At 43.9% G+C, this 13,233-nt stretch overlaps 1 long non-coding RNA gene across 5 annotated transcripts in view; it reads right to left on the bottom strand.

The window, feature by feature from the left end:
- The window catches only part of LOC117083135, an 83,987-nt gene extending 71,008 nt beyond the window's left edge, over positions 1-12,979 (bottom strand). For all 5 annotated transcript variants that reach the window (XR_004436960.1, XR_004436959.1, XR_004436961.1 and 2 more), the window contains exons 1-2: positions 12,786-12,979; positions 3,526-3,639 (exon numbers count right to left, since the gene is read on the bottom strand). This is a non-coding gene — a long non-coding RNA (uncharacterized LOC117083135). The remainder of the gene's footprint in view (positions 1-3,525; positions 3,640-12,785) is intronic.
- Positions 12,980-13,233: the final 254 nt, after the last annotated feature.

A 13,233-nucleotide genomic window follows, 5' to 3' on the forward strand; every position in this document is an offset into this window, starting at 1 on the left:
ATTGATTGTTGAGTGACAGTGTGGTAGGAGAAACTGAGCTTGTTTTTTCTACTCACTGGATTCTCCCCCTCAGTCTATTCCCATTAGATTATACCCTTCTGTCCAATCACACTTCTACATGACTATCCATTCTTCATAAAACCTAAGCATAAAAATGGATGGTTTTCCTTGGGTCTCTGGGTCTAAATTTCTGAAGGCTCCTATATCACATAAAACTTTGATTAAATAAATGCATTATATTTTTCTCTTGTTAACCTGTCTTTTGCTATAGGAGTGTGGGCCATGACCCTTATGAAGTGGGGAAGGGTGTCATGCCTTTTGCCGCTACAGTTCATTATCTTGCTCATTTATTTCTTGACTTGTTTTTCTTCCTCTCCTTCTTGCCATCACAGTGTAAGAGCCACAAAAGCAAGACCCTTGTCTGTTTTGTTTACCATGAAAGTCTCCCCTCTTAGAATGGTTCCTGGCACATGACAGGCATTCCATAAACTTATTCCAATAAATGAAAGGTCAGAAAACACCCCGTCAACTGTGTTGACTTCAAAGCATTATATGAATTAGTTATAAAAATAATAAAAGAAAGAAAAGTTATCAGAAGCAGGTCCACAGGGAGTTGAGCAGCTGGGAAATTTCTGATGCTATAATTTCCTTCTGCAGCTGTTGTCCTTCAAGTTTTGGACAGAACTACCATCAGAATGAATGTTCTGGAGCCCTAGCTGGGTTGTTTGAGAGCCCTCATTGCTCCTAGGATATCTTTAGAATGGATTTAAACAGCAAAATAGTTCAGTAGATGTGATTTAATTTATTCCCCCAAAGCAGCTGTGTCCCCCCCATCCACCCCCCCGCCCCCCTCCACTGATAGCTCTGCCTCTATTTGCATATGTAGCCTTCAAATAGCCACAAGTTAATAGATGGGGGTGAAGGAGGCATGTTAAAGCAAACGAGTAGGGGTACCAATCTGTTCTTAATAACTCATAATGCACGGAGTTTATCATCACCCTCCATATATCCTCTAACTTAATAACAATTGACAACGCCAGTTTCCCATTGGTATCAGCCCATCAGAGTGAGATTATTTTTGCCCAAATGAAGACACCACCTTAAATACAAATCAGCAACATCAAAGAATTTGCTGGGACTTTCAGTGGCTCAACGGGAAGGCAAGGGGAGGGGAGGTGTGACTGGGCCTCAGTGCTCAAATCACACGTTGATCTGCAAGCTGGTGAGATAAGAAATGGCCCACGCTCTTCTCGGGGGAGGCAGTGAATGTGTTGCACGTGAACTGGGATTTAGGGGCTGGAAAAAGGGAGTGAAGACAAAGACAAATGATGCTTGACAAGGTCTTCCCAGAGATCAGGCAAGACAGATATGTTCTGACTCAATCTGATAGGACCTGAGACCCCATGGTAAATTCTCAGAGCTTTGCAGCTCCCTTTGGAAATTTCTCCAAATGTCTGATTTAAATTCCTTGTGTTTCAGTTTAAGCCTATTTCATTTTGTTCTTTCTTTTCCATAAGCTGCAAGTTGCTTCCCACTGGTGATACAATTCCCATTGACACTGAAAAGTGATAAACAGCTTTACCTTGATGACCCCTCACTCCCTCCAGAGGATCCTTCAGTTTCAGACCCTCTTCTTTAGGAACCACTCTATCACTCTGCCCACTCAGTAGCCACATTTTCACCGAGTCGTCCCTCCCAGTGACACCCTGGTTCTAGCTGGGCCAATCAGGACCTCTCGCCTCAGAACTGAGCCATAGAGAAGGAAGCTGAGTCACATCACAGCAAAGCTCTGAAGGGGTTCGGTTCGTGCTACCCCCAAAATTTGCCAGTTTGATACATTGATTATTTTGAGTTGAAGGTACTTAAAAAACAGCAGTGCAGAGAGAGGCCCTCTCTGAACTTCCCTTACCTGCCTAAAGACAGATCCTGCAAAAGAAACTGCATTGTCATCAGTCCCATCCCTGGGAGTTTCATCAACCAGGCAAGATCAACTCATCACAGAGAGCCCAGAAGTTGACACCACGCTCAAACAAACTTTGTCACAACCTAGCATGTCTCGCATCTTATTTTCTATGGGCTCATTCATCTTTCCTAAAAATCTTCTACTCTCCTAAGTGACCTGAATCCCACCCCCATTTTCCTATTAAGATGGAATGGAAGCTCTCAAATCTCACTGCTTTTTTGAGGTATTCACTTTTTTTTTTTTTTTCTGTGATGCATTCATGCATGTTACATTACGAATTCATAAATTTAGATACCTTTTTTCCTGTTAATCTCCCTGTTGTCAGTTAATTTCATAGACCCAGCTATCAAACCTAGGAGGGTAAAGGGAAAAATCTTTCCTCCCCTACAGCTCTCAAGAAGAAACCACAAACTGGACAGAGATCTAGCTGGCAGATGTACTTTATTTGGCCTGCACGGTTTTTAAAGTACTGTAAACTTTACTAAAAACCCAGATTTTGGATTCTGTTAGAAAACTGGACCATCTAACTATACCAGGCCTGGGATTTTGAAAGGCAGCAATTGTCTGGAGCTAAGTAGCACCCTCTTTAGTTGTGTCCCACACTCTCCACAGTCCCTGCCAATCCATTTTGTTTACCCTGCCCTGGTTAATCCTACCTCATAGTGCTTGGAAGCATTATGGTTTAGGATTCTTGCTCTAGAAGGAAAAATCTCAGCCGGCCACGGTGACCCACGCCTGTAATCCCAGCACTTTGGGAGGCTGAGGCAAGTGGATCACTTGAGGTTAGGAGTTCGAGATCAACCTGGCCAACAAGGTGAAACCCTGTCTCTACTAAAATACAAAAATTAGCCAGGTGTGGTGGTGGGTGTCTGTATTCTCAGCTACTCAGGAAGCTGAGGCAGGAGAATCACTTGAACCCAGGAGGCGGAGGTTGCAGTGAGCCAAGACTGTGCCACTGCACTCCAGCCTGGGTGACAGAGTGAGACTCCCTCTCAAAAAAATAAAATAAAAAGAAGAAAAAATCTCAAATACCTGTTGGAGCAGCCCTGGTATTTGCTTTCTCTCTCTCTTTCTGTTTTGTTTAGATCGAGTCTCACTTTATTGCCAGGCTGGAGTGCAGTGGCACCATCTCAGCTCACTGCAACCTCTGCCTCCCAGGTTCAAGTGATTCTCCTGCCTCAGCCACCCAAGTAGCTGGGACCACAGGCATGTGCCATCATGCCCAGCTAATTTTTGTATTTTTAGTAGAGATGGTGTTTCACCATATTGGCCAGGTTGGGCTTGAACTCCTGGCCTCAAGTGATCCAAAGTACTGGGATTACAGGGTGAGGCTCCACATCTAGCCTGGTATCTGCTCTTTTAAGGCCTGTTTGTTCAACCTTTTAATGGAGTCCATGAGATACCTCTGTAACTCTTACTACAAAGAAAATAAGGAAAATAAATCTTGGGACTCCAAATTCACTACGCCAAAGGGAAAAGTCAAGCCAGAAACTGGATCACACATATCTGCCTCCCATTTTGGTTCCTAAATAAGACAGCTACAAAGATGAAAAGCTACGTACCTTCCTCACATTTTGCCCACAAGAAAATTCCTTGTGGTCGCCAAGATCTTCACCCTAAGGCAGTTCTGTTGAAGTTCACCATGATAATGTAAGCTGACGGCTTATCTTCTGCAGCTGCATAGGGACACAGGACAGAACTCAAAGTCACCCCTCTGCATATCTGATTGTTTCCTCTGCCTTACTGTCTGTAGTCCCTTTTTTTCCCCCTCTTGTTGCCCAGGATGGAGTAAAGCGTTGCAATCTCAGCTCACGGCAACCTCAGCCTCCCAGGTTCAAGCAATTCTCCTGCCTCAGCCTCTCTAGTAACTGGGATTACAGGTACCTGCCACCACTTCTGGCTAATTTTTTTGATTTTTTTTTTTTTTTTTTTTTTAAGAAGGAGTCTCACTCTATCACCCAGGCTGGAGTGCAGTGGCGCAGTCTCAGCTCACTGCAACCTCCGCCTCCCAGGTTCAAGCGATTCTCCTGCCTCAGCCCCCTGAGTAGCTGGGACTACAGGTGTGTGCCACCATGCCTGGCTGATTTTTTGTATTTTTAGTAGAGATGGGGTTTCATCGTGTTAGCCAGAATGGTCTCAGTTTCCTGACCTCGTGATCCACCTGCCTCGGCCTCCCAAAGTGCTGGGATTACAGGCGTGAGCCACCGAACCCAGCTGCATTATCTTACATAAAAAATGCAGACTCACTGAGCCTGACAAAGACATGAATGACTATTTTCCCCTCTCCCCTTCCTCTGAAAATTGTGTACTTCTCAATATCCTGCCCTTCAAACATGGAAGACCTCAAAACCATCTTAGGAGAAAGGCACAGACCTGTCTCCTGGGCGTGTGTCCTTAACTTTGGCAAATAAATTTCCTAAAATGATTGAACTTGTCAAGGTCATTTTCTCTGATTTCCACTATGGAGGACTAAGCTCTGCTTGTTTTCTCTTGCCCAAATTCCTATCTACGGGGTCTGGGGAATCATGCCCTACAAACCAAAAATTCCCATTAGTTGGGTTTTATTTAACCCTCTATATCATGACTTACTTTCCAATCTGACTCTGGCATAACATTATGTAACAAAGAAGAAACTAAAAATATTTTGCTCCAAAAGATTTTTCTTTGCCGTGTTTTGAAATGGCCCTGCAAAGCCATCCTTTGTGGGGGGGGAAAAATTTGCATCTGTAAAGAATCTCTATTAACATAACTAGATCTTTTTCTTCCAGGACCTCCCAATCCTGAAGAGATAATTGAGAGTCTAGCACTCTTTAAAGGCCCAAATAGGAAACATGTGTCATGCATTGTCTCTTAAGGGCAGCCACTTTGAGAGTTCAAATGAACTTGTCTCCACAATCTTTTCTCTTACCCTGAACATTTTCTGTCTATTAATCCCAGGTCTTCAGACAAACTTGACCAATTGTCAACCAGAAAATGTTTAAATTTACGTATAACCTGGAAGCAACCCCCTGCCCTTCGAATTGTCCCGCCCTTCTGGACCAAACCAATGTATTTCTCAAATATATTTGATTTATGTCTCATGCCTCCCTAAAATGTATGAAACCAAGCTGCATCCCAACCACCTTGGGCACATATTTTCAGGACCTCTGGAGGCAGTGTCATGGGCCATGGTCACTCATGTTTGGCTCAGAACAAATCTCTTCAAGTATTTTACAGAGTTTGACTCTACTCATCAACAACTCTAATCCAATGTGACTGGTGTCCTTATGAGAAGAGAAAGAGATAGCAGGGAGATGCAGGCCCAGAGGAAAGGCCACATGAGGACGCAGAGAGAATGTGGCTATCTACAAACTAGGGAGAGAGGTCTTAGACAAAAACCAGCCCTGCCGACATCTTGATCTCAGACTTCCAGCCTCCAAAACTGTGAGTCAACAGATTTCTGGTGTTTAAGCCACCCAGTTTGTGGTGCTTGTTAAGGCAGCCCTAGAAAGTGAATACGGTATCCCATCAGTAACATTCCTTCTCCCTGCCCCCCTCATCATTGAAATTAGCTCAAGTTTCTTTCCCGTACTTGCAACCAGAGCCCCAACTAAGAATAGTGCTTTCTCCTGCAGTCATATTATGTTTCTTTCATTTTGCCCAGTTTCCTTGCTCTAGCTTTTAATTATATTTTCTTATAAGCCCCACATGTGAAGGTTTGTAAAGTCAAGTGTATGAGTCAAGGTCTTTGGTGTAAGTGGAGAAGCTGTGTCAGAAATGGAGGCAAATACTACCCCTTCCTCTGTGCCTCTGCTCAAGTAGCTGTGTTACCAGAAAGGGGTCCTGATCCAGATCTCAAAGAGGGTTCTTGGATCTCAGGTAAGAAAGAATTCTGGGCAAGTCCACACACTAAAGTGAAAGCAAGCTTACTAAGAAAGCAGAGGAATAAAACAATGGCTACTCCATAGAGCAGCCCCAAAGACTGCTGGTTTCCCATTTTTATGTTTTTTTCTTGATTATATACTAAACAAAGTGTGGATTATTCATGCCTTTCCTTTTTAGACCATATAAGGTAACTTCCTGGCATTGCCATGGCATTTGCAAATTGTCCTGGCACTGGTGGGAATGTAGCAGTGAGGACGACCAGAGGTCACTCTCATCACCATCTTGGTGTTGGTGGGATTTAGCCGGCTTCTTTACTGCAACCTGTTTTATCAGCAGAGTCTTTTATGACCTGTATCTTGTGCCGACCTCCTATCTCGTTCTGTGACTTGGAATGGCCTTAATCGTCTGGGAATGCAGACCAGTAGGTCTCAGCCTCACTTTACTTCACCCTGTTCAAGATGGAGTTGCTCTGGTTCGAATGCCTCTGACAGCTGTGCAGCCTTGCAGGGCTTGTTGATACATCTGCATATTGTGATTGGATAAGTATCAATCTTTACCTCATTGGAAAATAGGAATACCTGTCTGAAAGAGCTCAAGGTTACATCTAGACCATACCTTCTTAATGAGGACCATAAGGCAGTCAAGAAGAAAAAAATGAGTTTCGAGGGAGGTAAAAAACCCTTGTTTTTAAATGTGTAAAGCACAGATAGACGTAAAGCATACAAACTGATACATGGAATAGCTGTGGTTTTAGTTTCATGGGTGGCAGATCAAGAAAAAAATGCCTAAAAAGGCTCTGTAGGGGGCTGAAACATTTTTAAAATGGTTGAGAAACACTGAACTATATGTTCAGTGTAGCGCTACTACTCCTTTTTGAAAGACATTCCTTTTGGAGCCTTTACATAGTGATGCTAATGCAGACAATTTTACAAATTCTCAAGTAGAAAACTATCCTTTGGCCAGGTACAGTGGCTCACTCCTGTAATCCCAGCACTTTGGGAGGCCAAGGCAGGTGGATCACTTGAGGTCAGGAGTTCAAGACCAGCCTGGTCAACATGGTGAAACCCCATTTCTACTAAAAATATAAAAATTAGCTGGGTGTGGTGCCATGCGCCTATAATCCCAGCTACTTGAGAGGCTAAGGCCAGAGAATTGCTTGAACCCGGGGGGTAGTGGCTGTAGTGAGCTGAGATTGCGCCAGTGCACTTCAGCTTGGGCAACAGAGCGAGACCCTGTGTCAAAAAAAAAAAAAGAAAAAAGAAAAAAGCTATCCTTCTACGCAAAGTGTAATCAAGCAGACAAAGCCGTCTAGTCTTGAGGACTGAAGGGTAAAGTTAAAAAAGAAGGAACTTACGAGGGTATGGCAGATGGATGCCCACCCCATAGCATTCCCTCTGCCTTTCTTTTTCTTTTTTTGGTGGGGATGGGACAGGGTCTCACTCTGTCACCCAGGCTGGAGTACAGTGGCACAATCACGGTTCATTGCAGCCTCAATCTCCTGGGCTCAAAGGATCCTCCCACCTCAGCCCCTGGCCTTCCCTCCCCCAATAGCAGGGACCACAGATGCACGCCACCATGCCTGGCTAATTTTTGTATTGTTTGTAGAGACATGGTTTCGCCATGTTGCCCAGGCTGGTCTCAAACTCCTGGGCAGTTACTTCGCAAGATGGAGGCTGAATACACTAGATGCAGACATGATTTCCAGCCTTCTGTGCAACTAGGGCATAAGCCTGTGGCCCAGGAATGGGAGCTTCTGGGAAAGGGACTCCTAGCCAATAAAAAGAGTCTCAAGAGATGAGGACTCTCCTTCAGCTGGCTGCTGTCATGTCCCATGTGTTGCCTGTTACTGCAGTAGCTATCTTGTGGCCATGAGGCCACAAAACTGAGTAGTTAAGGATGGTGACGTAGAAGGAGTAAGAGATAGGGTCATTGATAACAGTGAGAAGGATGGTGAACAAGATGAAAGAACAATGAATAAAATCAACCACATTTTATATTAAAAACAAAGCTAAATTTGAGGAACAAGTGGCCACGTATACAGAAAAAGGACTAAGTAGAAGTAGGAAGTGCTGATTGATTCTTAGTCCTGATTCTAGTACTCACCAAATGGATAATTTTGAGCAAGTTATTTAGCTTCTCTAAACGTTGGGAGCTATTTATTCTATTTCTCTCAGAGATTTGTTGGTCTGCATTGTCAACTTGGCCACGCTTGAACTATACTTCCCCAAATCCTCTTCCTTATGTATTATTAATACATCTAGGTTGAGTTGACCAAAAGAAAAAAAGTTGGGGCATGAAGTTTGGAAGGTAAAAGTGAATCAACAGCCATTACTCTCTGAAGATCATTATGCTTGGATACAGTAGGGGACAGATGCAGAGGTACCAGCAGATTCTAGCTTATCTTCACTTTTCCCCATGCCACCTCTTGCCAACTGCCAGGCTTGTTACCAACAGTGCCCCAGGGCCCCCACATCTCTGAGACACCAGTCTTCCGCAGACTGCCTAACTGGGTTCCCCTTTGCTATCTCACCACAGCAGCAGGACGTGCCTGCCCTCTCCTATACTCCCTGGCAAACTCCTACTTCCTCACTCACACAAGTGACTCAGGAGGACTGGTTGGTGGTTTTACTTGGATCCTCCTACTTTCCCTTTTGTCCCTTGGTTCTCAGCTTTTCCCATAATTGTATAAGGTCTTCTTAAACCGCAGCCCTATTGCATAATATTCTGGATTCAACCCTGAGCGACACCACAAGAATCAAATGAAATCATGGATCTAAGGCAATTAGGACAGCATCAGGCACATAAATTATTAGTTATTTTGTTATCATTATCATTGCTTTCATTGCTATCAATGCAACATAACTTAGAGACCCTGCTTGTCTGATTGCCTCATTCTGCAGAGGAGTAAACTGAGATTCTGCCAGGTGGAATGACTTGCCCAGGATCACGCAGCTCAATTGTGACCCAGCCAGCATCAGGACTCAGGCATTCTGATTGCCAGTCTCACCCTTTTTCACAGACCATGCCCTGCTTCACAAATGAGCCTAGCATTCTGGTTATCACTTAATAATTATGATGCTGTGGGCTGCAAATACAAAACCCAAGTCAAACTAAACAATATGGAAAGCTTATTGGCTCATGTAACCAAAATGTTGAGAAAGAGGACAGATTTCAGACTTATCATAATGTCTGCAGGGCTAAGCTTCATTCCTCTAGAGTTCTCTCAACACTTCTTTCTGCTGTGTCCTAGCCATGCCTCAACTCGTAGAAGCAAAACTGGCTTCAGTAGTTCCAGGCCTTACACTTCCAAGCCATAGCTATCCTGAGGAAGAAAGAGTCTTTGTAAGCCAAAGTACTGTGATTCAATATGATGGGGCCTGTTTAGTTCACACATCCACCTTCACCCAATCTCTCTGGTGGGAGGTGGTGTGGTGGGATAAAAGGCAGTGATTGGCCTAGTGTGAGTCAGGTGCTACAAACCTAGAGCTGGCAGGATGGAAGGAAGGGGCGGGGAGAGTTCGCTTCCCTAGAATTACACAGAGCCCTAAATAGAAACTGGGGGTGGGGGTGGAGGTGGAAAACTGGAAGTGAATGCTGGGGAAGCAACATTTGCAGAGTGAGTGTCGCATTTCTTGCCCTAGTATCTTTTCCCAATGCTCTTAGTTGGTATTTGGATGAAGCCAGGAGGGCACCGTTTTCAAAAGGAATACACAGAGGCAGGTGATGTATTTAAAAGTACGGATCATGTGATTAAATATTTATGGCCACTTAGTTTAATGTAAAACACCCATCAACCATTTCTGCTGAGTTTGTCCCATGTCCATGAATCATGGGGGTGGTGGGGGCATTAGGGCTGCTGTCACTCCTGGTCTATGTCATATGAATTAGCCTAAAAAACTGAGTGCCATCTACCTGCTTGTGGGTAATATCCCATATTGAAATGTGGAGTAAGAAATCTGCCAGGATGTAATAACGTTATCTTTCTTGATAGTGCAGGCCAAGTAGAGAAGTAGGAAATTGGTCCTTTACCTTGAAATTGGGTTTTATGTTGCTTTTGTATCATTACAACTAATTTGACATTGTAGGGAAGGAAAAAATAATTTTCCCTCTAATCTTCTAAGCTCTTAGCTGAGACCCCCTTTAACAAAAGACAGATTAACAAGGCTAAAACAACACAGTGTTTTAACATTTATACCTCACGAACACATGGGAAATACCCTGAGAAAAATAAATAACTCTCAAAGAAGTGCCCTAGAACTCTGCCTTACATAGCATCTTTAACTAGAACAAAGAAAAAACGGAGTTGGGGAGGCAAGTTATGGCCAAGGTGACCAGGAAATGGATGGTAAAAAGAAGTTTTGTTTTGCAGAATTTAATTTGGTTCCTTCTCCCTGATAAGAGTTACTTGGCCAGGTGCAGTGGCTGGCGCCTGTAATCCCAGCACTTCCGAAGGCTGAGGCAGACGGATCGCTTGAGCCCAGGAGTTTGCGACCAACCAGCCTGGGCAACATACTGAGACGCCATCTCTACAAAAGTAAACAAAATTAGCCAAACATTGTGGTGTGCACCTGTAGTTCTAGCTACTCAGGAGGTTGAGGTGGGAGGGTTGCTTGAGCTCAGGAGGTTGAGGCTACAGTGAGCCATGACTGTGCCACTGCACTCCAGCCTGCACGACAGAGTGAAATGCTGTCTCAAAAAAAAAATTTTTTTTTCCTTGAGATTTAGTCATCCTTTTTCTGGTACAGAGTGGGAGACACCGTTACAAATAGAGACTTCCTTTATAGATGCAAATTTCCCTTACAAAAGGATAACTTCTACTTCATTTCCAGAGCTTCTCTTTTGTTGCTGTTTCTCAAAATAATCAGTTCAAAATAATTCTTATGCCAAAGAGGCATATTTTTGGGTGGCATATTCCAGTCCCCCACAACCAATGAAGAACACACACTAACATGCACAAAGTTCAGGTTTTCAGTTGAACGAGTATTGACACTTCTATAAACCTGGGTAGCCACTAGCCAAATAAGATACGGAACATTTGCTTCACAGCTGAAAGTTCCCTGATGTCCTTTCTGAGTCAATCCCCAACCCCCATACTAAGAACCACTATGATTTCTCTCACTGTAGACTAGATTTGTATGTCTTCTTGGATTCTACTTAAATGAAATGAGGTAGTATGCACTCTTTTACGTCTGACTTCTTGTAATCTTTTTGAGATTCACTCACATTGCTGTGTGTAGAAGTAGTATGCTCCTTTTAATTGCTGAGTAATATTCCATTGTTTGACTCCACCGTAATTTTGTTTATCCACTCCTCAGAGGATATGGACATTTAAATTGTTCCCAATTTTGGCTGTTATGGAAACAATGCTGTACACATTCTTGTATAATTCTTTTTGTGCAATGTTTTTATTGCTCTTGAGAAAATACCTAAGAGTGGGCTCGCTGGGCCTTAGGATGGATGTATGTTTAACTGATCAGAAATTGCTAAATAGTTCTCTAAAGTGGTTGTGCCATTTTACGCTCCCACCAGCAGGGTATGAATGTCTTGGAACTTGATCCTAACTTCTGATAGAGACTAAGTGATGGCATCTTTGGATCTCAAAGGGCCATTTCTTCTCAGGTGAGAAGTGAGGTGTTGCGTGTGGGAACCCAGAGATGGCAGCTTCTGGGGAACAGCAGTGTACAGTCCTGGTAACTTTTATCTGTTCCCACCTCTAATCCATGCCCACCCGCCCCTGCTCTGCTCTGTATCACAGGAGGTTGACCCCTGCATGCTGTGCTTCTGAGGATCCCTGATTTGTGGCTCCTGGTTGGGGTGACCAATGGGAGGTGGTGGGTTGGGAGTGGCCAATGGGAGATGCTGAGTTGGGTGTGTCCATTGGGAGGTGCTGAGTTGGGTGTGACCAATGGGAGGTGCTGGGTTGGGTGTGGCCAATGGGATGTGCTGAGTTGGATGTGGCCAAGGGGAAGCTCTGCCGTGAGTTTGAGAGGTGGGAAGAAGGGAAAAGGAAGAATCTTTCTCCCCCATACGTTCTGTCTCTGGCAGCTTTTCTTGGAGCCATGGTATGTCTTCCTTGGCAGCAGCTTCTGCCACACAGACCTGCCATGGCTTCAGCCTCCACTGGATGACTCCAGCTCCTGAATACAAGTAACATCACCTCTTTTTTTATTTTTTTATTTTTTGCCTCTCTATCTTGGTAGTAGTCATGTCTTCCTATTGTGGTAAATCCCTGGGTTACCTCACAGTTCCCTCCCAGCCCCTTCCTTCGTCTGTGCAATCAGTTCCTTACATTAAATTCCCTTTGTTCAGATACTTAGAGCAGGTTCTGTTTTTCCTGGTTGGACCTTGACAGACACACACAGCATCAAGGATTAACAGAGACGATTTCGAGGCCAAATCACATCTGAGGCCTGCCAGGCAGATTTATTATCAAATCCTTAAACTGCAAAAATAGGACAACCTTCTTCAGAAACACCATCTGGTACCACACTATTCCTCTAATGTCTAGCCCAAATCCCTGCTGTGATGAAGTTTGCATCTGATAACCAGATAGAACCAAGCCACTCGGCCTCAAGAGCTAATGTGAGCAGGGGTGTTAGTGGGTCCATGGACCATGGCTTAGCACTGGCAGAAGCCATAATTAGTTTATGGGAGAAGTAAAGGAAAAGGTTGGGAGGAAAAGGGTTATTTCTAAGAAGCCACCATAATTGGATGGATTGACCCAGATTCTAGGTTGTCAGGCCACATGCTTCATTCTCAAGGGAGGAAGTCACTCCTCTGCCTCTTTCTTTGGGACTTAAAACATTGCCTGCCATATAGGAGATGATAAATACTTACAGAATTGAATTTGTTCATTCACTCAATCATTATCTACTAAGCACCTGGTCAACTGTTGATTGCAAGTGATAGAAACCCAACTCAAATTAGCTTTAACAAAAAAGGAATTATAGTAACTTACATGATTGAAAAGTTCAAGGATATAATAGCTTCAGGCGTGGCTAAATCCAGCTGCTCAAATGATGCATCGAGAGTTGTTTGTTCATTTCCCAGCTCTGCTTTCCACTTTGTTGGCTCCACTGTAGACAAACTCTTCCAAGGGAGGGTAGTGAGGAGGTCCTCAGTAGCTCCCAGCTGATATCCTATCAGAACAATAACCGTAGGGGAAAGAGAAAATGTGTCTTTTAATATATTTTTAGCAAAAATCTAGTGCTTGGCTTTTACCAGTTCTGATTGCCTTGGGTCTCCTGCTTCTCCTTAGCCAGGGCAGAAACCAGGGCACCTTGAAGGGAACTCCCCTTCCCCCTCAGACTGTTTGCAATGTGGAAGGGGTGGCTCCCCAAAGGAAAAGCAAGAATGCTATTATCAGCAGAACAACAAATGGATGTTGAACAGGCAGGAACTGCAAA

Source organism: Trachypithecus francoisi, unplaced genomic scaffold, assembly GCF_009764315.1.
Source record: "Trachypithecus francoisi isolate TF-2019V2 unplaced genomic scaffold, Tfra_2.0 Lachesis_group0, whole genome shotgun sequence".
Lineage (NCBI taxonomy): Eukaryota > Metazoa > Chordata > Mammalia > Primates > Cercopithecidae > Trachypithecus > Trachypithecus francoisi.